Below are 11934 nucleotides of genomic sequence, written 5' to 3'. Positions count from 1 at the left end.
TGGGAAAGGACACCGCAAGATTGAACCCAAAGCTATGCACTTCTCCCATTGCAAGAAAGATCAATCTAGTAGGCCAAACCAAGCTGATAATTCGAAGAGACTTGCAAAGATAACCAATCATACATAAAAGAATTCAGAGAAGATTCAAATATTGTTCATAGATAATCTTGATCATAAACCCACAATTCGTCGATCTCAAAAAACACACCGCAAAAAGAAGATTACATCGAATAGATCTCCACAAGAGAGGGCGAGAACATTGTATTGAGATCCAAAAAGAGAGAATAAGCCATCTAGCTAATAACTATGGACCCGAAGGTCTGAGGTAAACTACTCACACTTCATCGGAGAGGCTATGGTGTTGATGTAGAAGCCCTCCGTGATGGATGCCCCCTCCGGCGGAGCTCCGGAACAGGCCCCAAGATGGGATCTCGTGGATACAGGAAGTTACGGCGGGGGGATTAGGGGTTTGGCTCCGTTTTTGATTGTTTGGGGGTACGTAGGTATATATAGGAGGAAGGAGTACGTCGGTGGAGCAACGGGGGGCCCACAAGGGTGGAGGGCGCGCCTGGGGGGTAGGCGCCCCCCTACCTCGTGGCCTCCTCCTTTATTTCTTGACGTAGGGTCCAAGTCTCTTGGATCATGTTCGGTGAGAAAATCGCGGTCCCAAAGGTTTCATTTCGTTTGGACTCCATTTGATATTCCTTTTCTGCGAAACTCTGAAATAGGCAAAAAACAGCAATTTTGGGCTGGGCCTCCGGTTAGTAGGTTAGTCCCAAAAATAATATAAAAGTGGATAATAAAGCCCAATAATGTCCAAAACAGTAGATAATATAGCAAGGAGCAATCAAAAATTATAGATACGCTAGAGACGTATCACACATCCACCTCTGCTCCCGGCGCCACTACTCTATTCGAGCTTCGCCCGCTGCAATGAGGAAGGAGAAGACAGTGGCTTTGGAGCACGCGGAGAAGGCAACGGCGAAGGGGAAGGGGAAGAAGTCCAGCCGGGGCAGATCTTCGTCGAGGTCCGGCCTGCCGCGCGGCTGGATCCAGGGCGACTGGATTCGGTCGACGATTCGTCAGGACGACATCGATGATCTGGTCAAGGGAGGACTGATTCCCCATGAATCGGCGCGGCTCTCGGAGGGCGAGACCGAACTGCATCTGCGGGAGGGTGAGTGCGTTCTCCTCGCCACCCATGTTGACCGCGGATTTTCTTTGCCTCCCCATCCTTTTTTCCGAGGCTTCTTGAACTTCTTTGGAGCACAACTCCACCACTTTTCTCCCAACACCATCGTGTACCTCGCTGCCTACGTGTCCATGTGTGAGAACTTCTTAGGTTGTAGGCCACACTGGGGCCTTTTCAAGCACATTTTCACGTGTCGTTCCCAGTTGATCAAGAAGGCCAACCCGAGTGATGAGAGGACGCACGTGATCCAGATGTGCGGGGGTCTTGGGATTCAAATGAGAGGTAAAAGCACTTTCCCAGCCATGATCCTTCCCGAGTCAGTCCGAGGATGGCAGTCGACTTGGTTCTATTGCAAAGACCAGCCGACTCCAGGTCAATCGGCCGGACTTCCACCCTTCTCTATGGCTCGGGTCGAAAAGCCCTCTGCCTTGAAAGTGATCCCGGAGGAGAAGGCACAGGTGAAGGTGTTGGTCGAGCGGGTGGTCCAACTCATCCGTGACGGCGTGACTGGCATGGATCTGCTAGAGGTCTTCCTTAAACGACGTATTCAGCCGCTTCAAGCTCGAGACCATCCGATGTGGATGTATTCGAGCATTGATGATTCCACTCGAATCCGCCAGGAAGAGGTCGACGAGGACACGGTGGAGAAGTGGATGAGAGGTATCACTGGCAACAAGGATAACCCCAGGGGGTCTAGGAGAGTCCCTCCATTCGACAACTCGCGCCAACCAGACAAGGTCCAACTCTGAACTGCCGAGTGTTCTCTTGATTTATCATGTAACTGCTTGTTGTAAACTAACTGATTTATGCTTCACTTGTTGTCTTTCAGACCCTTACTGAGATGTACTCGATGCCCAATGGGGAGCAGGAGCAGGATCCGAAGGGGGAGGCGAGCGGAGGCGAGAGCGGCGAGTGGCACTCTGATGAAGAGGAGTACGAGGAGAGTGATGACTCGAGTGATGAAGAAGAGGTCGACTCACCTCCCCGTAGGGAAAAACAATCCAAGCAGGCTCACGACCCAGCAAGCATCCATGACAAAGCGACCGTACCGACTGGACAGTCGTCGAAGCGCCCTCGGACGTCTTCTCCAGTGCCGACTGAGAGGACACCAAAGCAACCGAAAGCTGCACTGTCTCTAGCGCCGACTGAAAAGGCGCCGAAACAACTAAAAGCTGCATCGTCAAAACCGCCGAAGGCCTTGCCCAAGATCAAAGTGGCCATTCCTACTGTTTTCGGGTAATAATCAGACCTGATTTCTTGGTTTAGTGCGAGTCGAATTTTGGTCGACCCACCATGATAGGCATGACCGACTGAATCTTGAAATTTGCAGTGCTGCTACCTCCGGGACTTCCACCCACAAGTATGAAGATGAAGAAATGGAAGACGCAGTCACTTCCAACCCGGGTATAACTTCTCGTAATCCTGTCTTCAGTTACTCGGTCAATTAAATTCTGACGATTAATCTGGAGTCGATTGATCTTTTTGCAGCTCCTCCCAATGTCATTGAACTTCCAGATGACGACAAGGACGTGCCGCTGAGGGCCAGGAGGAACAAAAAGGCATCAGCTGGCAAGACATCCCAATCGGTGCTGGCGGCAGAGCCAGCGGTTCAACAGCCTGAAGATGTGACTCGGACTTCTGTTACTTTTCCTGATCCACTATCGAGTGAACGCCCCACATCGTCGACTGTGCCAGTGCTTGCTTCCACTGTCCAACTTCATGCCTCAGAACTTCCAGCTGATTCACTGTTTGCAAGTCATCATGAATTGGTCGACCCATTAACTCCTTGAATCTGCAGAATTCTACCAAAACTTTGAAGAAGAAACCGGACTGGTCGAGACAGGCTTGGACCCTATCCTTTCTCCAGTCGGCGATGAGGCTGCCATGAACGTGCTCTAACTAGAATCTCGTGTTGCCAGTGTTACAAGCTATCTTGCTCGCCTGAAGGTGGCGGTGTCACGCATTGATACATCACTCTGGCCAAGGGCAACATTTTAAAATGACCTCGAGCCTCTGATGACTCGACTCAATGAGGTTCTTGGTCGAGTGCAGGAATGGAAGAAGTCTTCTTCCCGATGCGGTGCTGATGTGGCTCTGTCGCTGGTTAGGGTCCACTACAAAGAAGCTCGAGAAGAGAAGCTGGCGGCGATCAAGGTTGCCAACACCAAAAGGCATGACTTCCAATCCTTCATGGAAACCTTGATTGCTGCTGCCACTAGGATCGCTGACGGAATTGATCTGGACGAGTTCGTCGAGCCTGCAAGCCCTCCTCCTGCGGAGTGAACAAACTTTATACCTCGCCTTAAATTTGCCTCGGAATGTCGAGTGATTTTGTAACCGTTAAACTCCTTCGGGCTTGATGTCCGAGTACTTTTATCTTTGTTATGGAACTTTAGGATTTATCTGAATTTGGTTTATCTTCTGAATGTGCTTGTGTTTGCCTTCGAGTGGAACTTGTTCTTCACTCGGAATATTCTTTGTACTTGAGATGTAGTTCTGAGGAAGATGTCCCAGTCGACATGCACTTCATCGTCCTTGCGGATGAGGATGGAGTGCATGTTGTATTTGTGGCATAGCTCCGAGGAGAAGGTTGCAATCGACCTGCACCTCATCGTCCTTGCAGATGGGATGGAGCGCACATTGTATTTGTGGCGCAGCTCCAAAGAGAAGGTTGCAGCCGACCTGCACCTCATCGTCCTTGCGGATGAGGATGGAGCGCACATTGTATTTGTGGTGCAGCTCCGAGGAGAAGGTTGCAGTCGACCTGCACCTCATCGTCCTTGCGGATTGATAACCCACAAGTATAGGGGATCGCAACAGCTTTCGAGGGTAGAGTATTCAACCCAAATTTATTGATTCGACACAAGGGGAGCCAAAGAGTATTCTCAAGTATTAGCAGTTGAGTTCTCAATTCAACCACACCTGGAAACTTAGTATCTGCAGCAAAGTGTTTAGTAGCACAGTAATATGATAGTGGTGGTAGCAGCAACAAAAGTAAAGACAGCAAAAGTAATGCTTTTGGTATTTTGTAGTGATTGTAACAGTAGCAGCGGGAAAGTAAATAAGCGTAAACCAGTATATGGAAAACTCGTAGGCACCGGATCAATTATGGATAATTATGCCGGATGCGGTTCATCATGTAACAGTCATAACATAGAGTGACACAGAACTAGCTCCAATTCATCAATGTAATGTAGGCATGTATTCCGTATATAGTCATACGTGCTTATGGAAAAGAACTTGCATGACATCTTTTGTCCTACCCTCCCATGGCAGCGGGGTCCTATTGGAAACTAAGGGATATTAAGGCCTTCTTTTAATAGAGAACCGGAACAAAGCATTAGCACATAGTGAATACATGAACTCTTCAAACTATGGTCATCACGGGGAATGGTCCTGATTATTGTCACTTCGGGGTTGCCGGATCATCTCTACTCCTAATGTCTCAGTCCGTACATCGTTCCGTTTGCTCGTTCCCTCCCCTCCCATCGAACAAGAGTCCACCCCTCGATCTCATCCCACTTCCACCGATTTTTCCTGACTTTTTTTACAAACCAAGACAATGCCCAAAAAACCCCACAAAGACCAAACGATGGCATCCTTTCCATGCCACACCTCCCTTGCACAATAAAATTTCGAAACAATGGGATCCTTTCCAAATAATAGCTTCCATAATCTTCTAGTCCTAATTGGGAAGTCCATAAATTACATTCTTTTCCTTTACATAACAACGGACTCCTTTTCCTTTTGTACATAACATGTATTCCATGTATAGCAGAAATCATATCACAATTCATGATCACGTTGTAGTCTTTCCGTGTATACAGCCTAGACCTTCCACATATCAAGTTGGATTCTTTCCATGTATACAACCGAAACCTTCCCAATGGACGACACATATCTGCGAGCCAGATTTTGCCTCATTTGGTGAAGGCATCCCCATCCCTGGAAGTGACGACCAGGCCGGGCGACGATCTCTGGAAGCGACGACCAGACCGAGAGACGATCTCTTAAAGCGACTACCGGACCGGCGACGATCTCTGGAAGCGACGACCCCCTCACGTCAAGCCAGAGTTTTCCATGGAAGGTCAAGTCACAGGTCAGCATCATTGCCCTATTCATATGAGTACAAGATCAATATACAACAATAATTCGTAACGCATCAGACTCTCCAGAATAAGACTGAAGTTCTTCAGTGCCAACGCCGCTTCTGCTTAGCCTAAAACATAGTACAGTCTACAGTGACGTTCTATGAACCATAAAACCAAAGGTGTGTGTTCACTTTACCTCTCCTACTGTACTGTAACTTGTTGAGGAAAGAAGTAACCCCCCATTGAAATGCATATCTGTAGCTCATGTTACTTCCAGCGTCCATGGAAGTATGTCAAGAATTGTGGTCCAGTGACGACCAAGACTCAGTGACCATTATTTGCTGAATAAGGTTCAAGCTCTGCTAGGGCCTGAACACAGAGCAGAAATTAAGGTATGTGTTTCGACCATTATTTGCCTGGCATATTGCTGATCTAAAGACATGCGTATCTTTTATGGCAGCCTTTGTACAATTATCACAATATGTAATACACAGCTGGAGGAAAAATTGACATATATAAGTTTGCCCCACTAAAAAGGACTAATAAGCTAATTTTGGACATAACATAAAGGATGTGTTTCGACCATGCTTTGTTTAGTACAACCATTAGCAAATAACAACAAATGTACACTATGAATTTGCTGCCGCACTTATGTGTTTCAATAACAGACCAAGCTTTGTACAGTACAACCACTAGCAAATAACAAGAAATGCACATTATGAGCAGCGTGCAGAATGACATGAAAACCTAACAAGCAGGATAAGGAAAATAAGTCAACAAAGTTCAAAACTCGTTATAATTCAGTAGGCACTAGGAGATCACACACTTGATTAGGACATAGGTGACACACCATGCTCCTGGATTGCTCCTGCAGATTATATCAAACTGAAGAGCAGTTTCATGGAAGAAAATATTTAACATCTGGTAATTAAGGGCAACTGGAGATAAATTGAGCTTAAGCAGTTAGAAGCGCCTAACTGAACTAACTTCCAAAGAAAACCACCAGAAATTCAGTGATATAAGTATTCTTATTTTTCATGCAATGACCTAAAAAAGGAATTATGTTCACTAAATAATCCACCACAACCAAAGAAACGATTATAAAATGATCATACTTGTAAGAAGAAGCGCTTCAAGTTCAAATAATGCTTGCAATGTCCTAACATCACCGAGATTCTACAATAGGGTGTTATCCAAATAATGACTGACACAGAAAACAACGACAATAAGGTGATTAGATTCTACTGTAGAATATAACTTCAGATATTTTCTGAACACTTGGTGGCTGGCTTACATGGCAACGACAGGCTCAACAAGCAAAGCTCGGAAACATTGATGTTCATTGTAAGTGTTTAGATGGCGGCATGTACCAAACCATAGACATGTAGGCCGCCGCTACTTACCTGCTTTCTTCTACCGGGCTCCTCCCGCCGCCTCCAGCCAGCTGCTGCCACTCGCCGGTCCCAGCCTCTTCGGCCGCTCACACCCGATTTCCAGTCCGCTGCCTCCAGGAACTTCTTCATAGCCACACCCGCCCGCACCTACTGTGGCCTTAACAGAAGAAGAAGACATCCAGCCAAAGGCAGAAACGTACCACTGGTTATAGGTAGATATCATATCATAAGGTCCAGGATCTAGCCAGAACAATTAAGACATCAAGTTACCGAGTTTGAACATGCTTAAACATGCTGGGGAGAATTATATTAGCAGCAACTGCTTAGTTCAAACAAAATATGGTTCGTCTATTTACTTACAAGTTAATTAAAGCATCTACTTAATTGACAAATTCAACTCTAGAGAGCCCATGGGCAGTACTCCCTCTGTAGAAGGCATGGAATTTGGCTTATAGAGTGCTTTTAATCTATAATGGATTCATGTGGCCCCAAGGCAGAAACACACAACGTCCCAATTTTATTTTGCGGTTTAGTTCTTTCTTAGTTTCATTTATTTTGTGTCTTTTTGCTCCTTTTACCTTTTTTACGCAGCTGGAGCTTAGACTCCAATTAGATGAACTCCTAACTAATGTTTAAGAAATGGAAATAGTAGCAACATCATTGCTATTGAGGATTTCTATTCTCTCCTTGTTTCTGGCATAGCCATGGTCAACTCGTGGTAATGGAGAATTACTTGTTGGTTAGATAACTTTTCCTTTTGGTAGATTACTTATGTATATTATTCTTTTGCTTTGACACTGAACACTGGAGATGTAGTATTCTGCAGCGATCAAGATACCAGCTTAACCACCACCTGATCATTTTGCAAAACAGAATGCACCAAATTATGGATAGTTGTTTTGTAATCAATCATCTATTACATCTAAGTAAAACATTGTTTCCTACATGTAACACACCCCAGCCTTCATTCTTTGCTTAACATTAGCAGACGGTGTAAAATAACCAAGCTCACAACATTCTGAAGCGATCTATTAGCTACTTCAACAGGCAATGGACAGAGAAAAGGAATCAACAGGTGATTTGCTCATACCAGTGGAGGCATAGAATTCTTCCCAAAATTTCTCGCAGCACTTGTGGTCAGCAGCGAGGATGAACACCCACACCCGCTCCTTGTTGTCGGCCTCTCCGTCCTCCTCCCTCAATGCGGGTCTATGTGAGGAGTTGATCTAGAAAATCCTACTGTTAGATATAACAAATAGGTGACAATAAATAAACAAGAACTTTTCATTTTCTTTGCTTGGCAAACAGTGTTGGAGTCTATATATTCTTTGTTTTCAGCTTCTCATTTTCTTACTAATTTCTATCATTAGACCCACTTTTACTTTTATTATCTTTCCCTTTACATGATTATTTAACATTGACATGGGGAATTGAATAAGGTATTCTCTCCAGTGGAGTCTATATAGCCATATACCATTCTTCAGATAATGGAACCTGTGGGTAGATCAAAACTATATATCAAAGTTTATCTTAGCAGTAAAAACACACTGCTGATTCTGCTTTTATTTTCCCATATTAATACCCAAAAAGATTATCCCTAAAACCGCATGAATATAATAACAATAGTATAGTGTGGTCTATGATCATGCAAAGTTACTTTTCACTTGATTGGAACCATGACATGCTATGTAGGAAAATTCAGTGCAGGCTTATACATACCCAAAATGGTGTGCTTCACCGGACTGTTGAAGAAGCTCCTGTCGGCATGCTCAGCGTAGAAGAGTGATAACCTCTCTGCAGCAGATCTATCATGTAGTGTAATATAGTATAACAAATATTTTAAGATTCTTCAAACTTTATAGGCGAGGCATTGTATATTACGATGTAGGCGGAGCAGTACTGCAGTTGGCAATTCCAAAACACGATTGCTAGCATAATGATGGAAATAAATACTAATGATCAAACGGACAACGCAAAAGGAGGCATTCGCATCGGGAACATATGGTCCACTGATTTATGATTTATTATCTTGTATTACACAAGGATGTAGTTGATCAGCTTATGTAGTAATAGAGTTCTACAGGTTATGCATTGGTAAGAGATGATCCTTTGGTCCCTGATTTTGCCTGTATTAGATCAGGATGTAGTTGGTCAATATCAGATATGGATGTAGTGGATTAACTTAAGCAGTAGAGGATTTCTATGAGCCAAGATTAAAATATTTCACCAAAACACCCTTAGAATAACAATACAATGCATTTGTCAGTAGTTGTGATGTTTCTATGTACGAGAGGAAACTCGCTGAGTGACATGCATAGCCCAGTTTGTTTTTACCAACAGCAATTAGTAGTAGCTTTGTGAAATTCAGAACGTGTACACCCTGTACACCTGAAAGGCTTCAGACTCACGGATACGTACATGGCTGTGTACCTTTCTAAGGTGCCAGCTGATTAGCCTGTAAAACTGTATTAACGGAGAGGGAAGAGGGCCATTGCTTCATCTTCCCAGTAATCCATTGCGAGAAACGCACTGATATTTGAGCGATAACGATGTCCGGCCATGCCTCTGTCTTGATGGGCGGGCCACCCCATGGACGAGCCCTGTTTTGAACGGGCCGACGGTGCCGCCGGAATGGAACCACCGCAGCAGCGACACCATCGGGACTGCAGAGCTGTCTCCGTGACTGCACAATCACCGCCGCGCGCCTATCCGACTCCCACCCCATCGCCAGACAGGCAGGCTCCACCGTCGCGCCAAGCTTCGCCGCCGCCGCACCGCCGGAATAACCTGACGGGTAGTGGATGGCAGCAGATCGAACCAATCGAGCCAGGAAGATGCGGCCGAGTACAACATGGGAAGGGATGACGGGCTCGGCGCGCAACATGGAGGAGAGATGGCGAGGAGAGGAGGGGCCGGCCGACGCAGTGGAGGGGATAGGAGTATGCGGCGGCGCCGTCGATGGAAGGGAGACAGCGGTGACAGGAGAAGGCTCGAGATTGAGAGACTGAATGTTTTTCTTTTGAGTGGTTGATTTTTTTTGCGGGGATTGAGTGGTTGATTGAGAGAGTGAAGGTGCCACAGTGCGGTGAGTATAAGGGGAGTAGCTTTTTTTAGGGTGGGCGTATACGTAGTAGCTAAAAAAAGGAATTTTAGCAGGCTCGAGCTTGGGCCGTCTCCTGTTTGGCTGGCCCCAAGCTGCTCAGAAAGTTTTGGGCGAGCCTCAAACTGTCTATTAAACTAATTAGGTTTGCTAAAACAAAACTAATTGTCTCAAAAATACTAATTAGGTGTACCCACTTTATTTTTTGCAAATACAATCAGTTGTGTTAGCCTCACTTTTCTTTTAGTATATTATATATGTTTATCTAATGCAGTATAAAATATTTTTATATTCCATTTTTTCATCAAGATAAAAAAAGCGATGGATTTAGATGATGTTTTCAAAATATCAAGTGACATAGCCACCGACGTAACAATGAAGGAGCGGACTAAAACACCACGGGAAGAGGTTCATACAAATAATCCTTTTTTATATGTATGTTATACATGATAATACGAAAGGTGCATATTTTATATGATAATTTTCAAAAGAATCGACCGACAAGGATTCCAACGCAATGTCGTCAGTGGAAGAGGCCAAAAGTTTACATATTTGTTTACAACATAATAATGTGCAAGTTGTGGCATCACATAACAAAGCAAAATAACAAATATAAAGGTTATATTTTCAATGTGATTATCGGTTTCTCGTTTGCCATATATTTTATGTATTCAACTAATTTGGCTAATTTTTGTATACTGATTTGGCTCATTTTTATATCATAACGATAGACTATATTTTGTACCCCAAGAGATATTAGTCATTAAATCAATCATGTCTGTCCCCCAAAAAATCAAATTGGTGGACATTGGAAATGCATTGTTATCAAACGACGAGTTGAAATGGTTTATAAAAGATGATATGTTCTTGCACGACGGCATAAGACCGATCGCATAAACTGTGTACTTAACAACACAAACCATATATAATATATAATACCATAAATATATTATAAATGTGGAATTACAGGTGATCAATGCTTACATATATTATATGTGTGCTCATGACCATCTACGAGATAGGGTAGGTGAAAAGATACATATTATTAGCACGTTCATACTTGGCCAACTAAGAAAAGATGGAGAAAAAGACATAGAGCCATCAAAATATCGTCACATCATACAACATGTTAATACTTATCTACAACAAGATATGGTTAGACATAGACCCATAAAAATATCGTTTGCACGGTGAGCATTCTCCATTACACATTTAAGACCTTCGACGCAGTGGCAAAACTTAAGAGGAAATCGTGGGGGCATGGGCTGGTGGTGTCAAACTTAATTGCTATGGGCTAATTTTTAGTGGAGAAATAAGCATATATAACTAAAGGATATACACACATTTCTTATGAGCTGGGGGAGGGGGCAGGTTGGCCCCCATGAAGCTCCGGCATTACTTCGACGTAAAGTATTCGTGCTAACTACATATATTACTTGTGCATGATGAATATGAGTTGAGGAAGAAGTTTTATTATACTTGCCGAAATATCATGCAAATGAAACGAAAGACAAGATTCTTGATATTGTGCGAGAATTTCTTAAACACATAAAGTAGATCTTATTTTGTAACAGATTTTTAGTTAGATCATCGTTCTATATGCATACATCATCAAATTGAATTTCTTTTATTAATTTACGCTGCAAGTGAAGTGGACTTCAATTATTACCTGATTGTGCATATGCTATCCTTTCTACACATGTGAAATTTAACATGTATTATGCTTATTTCTTAACATGTATTATGCTTATATAACTCTAGCAAAATATTTCAGAAGCCCATGACAACGCACGGGCATTCTACTAGTAACACATAGTAGGTGACTATAGACTTGCAAGATAGGATCAAGAACTCACATATATTCATGAAAACATAATAGGTTCAGATCTGAAATCATGGCACTCGGGGCCTAGTGACAAGCATTAAGCATAGCAAAGTCATAGCAACATCAATCTCAGAACATAATGGATACTAAGGATCAAACCCTAACAAAACTAACTCGATTACATGATAAATCTCATCCAACTCATCACCGTCCAGCAAGCCTACGATGGAATTACTCACGCACGGCGGTGAGCATCATAAAATTGGTGATGAAGGATGGTTGATGATGACGACGGCGACGAATCCCCCTCTCCGGAGCCCCGAACGGACTCC

General features: G+C 43.8%; 1 long non-coding RNA gene across 11 annotated transcripts; it reads right to left on the bottom strand.

Annotated features, from left to right (window-relative positions):
• Nucleotides 1-4841: 4841 nt before the first annotated feature.
• On the bottom strand, nt 4842-9768 carry LOC125532368. 11 transcript variants are annotated; one of them, XR_007294057.1, is made up of 6 exons: nt 8397-9767; nt 7768-7903; nt 6687-6834; nt 6110-6151; nt 5480-5652; nt 4842-5306 (listed from the first exon to the last, which is right to left on the bottom strand). It is a non-coding gene; the product is annotated as an uncharacterized LOC125532368 (long non-coding RNA). The 11 variants fall into 11 exon arrangements; XR_007294051.1 differs by having other exon boundaries at nt 6110-6834; nt 8397-9768; XR_007294049.1 differs by having other exon boundaries at nt 5480-6151; nt 8397-9768.
• Between the last annotated feature and the right edge of the window lie 2166 nt (nt 9769-11934).

The sequence above is a fragment of the Triticum urartu genome, unplaced genomic scaffold (assembly GCF_003073215.2).
Source record: "Triticum urartu cultivar G1812 unplaced genomic scaffold, Tu2.1 TuUngrouped_contig_9735, whole genome shotgun sequence".
Lineage (NCBI taxonomy): Eukaryota > Viridiplantae > Streptophyta > Magnoliopsida > Poales > Poaceae > Triticum > Triticum urartu.
The sequence above is the reverse complement of the archived record's forward strand: the minus strand, read 5'-3'. Positions and strand labels throughout refer to the sequence as shown.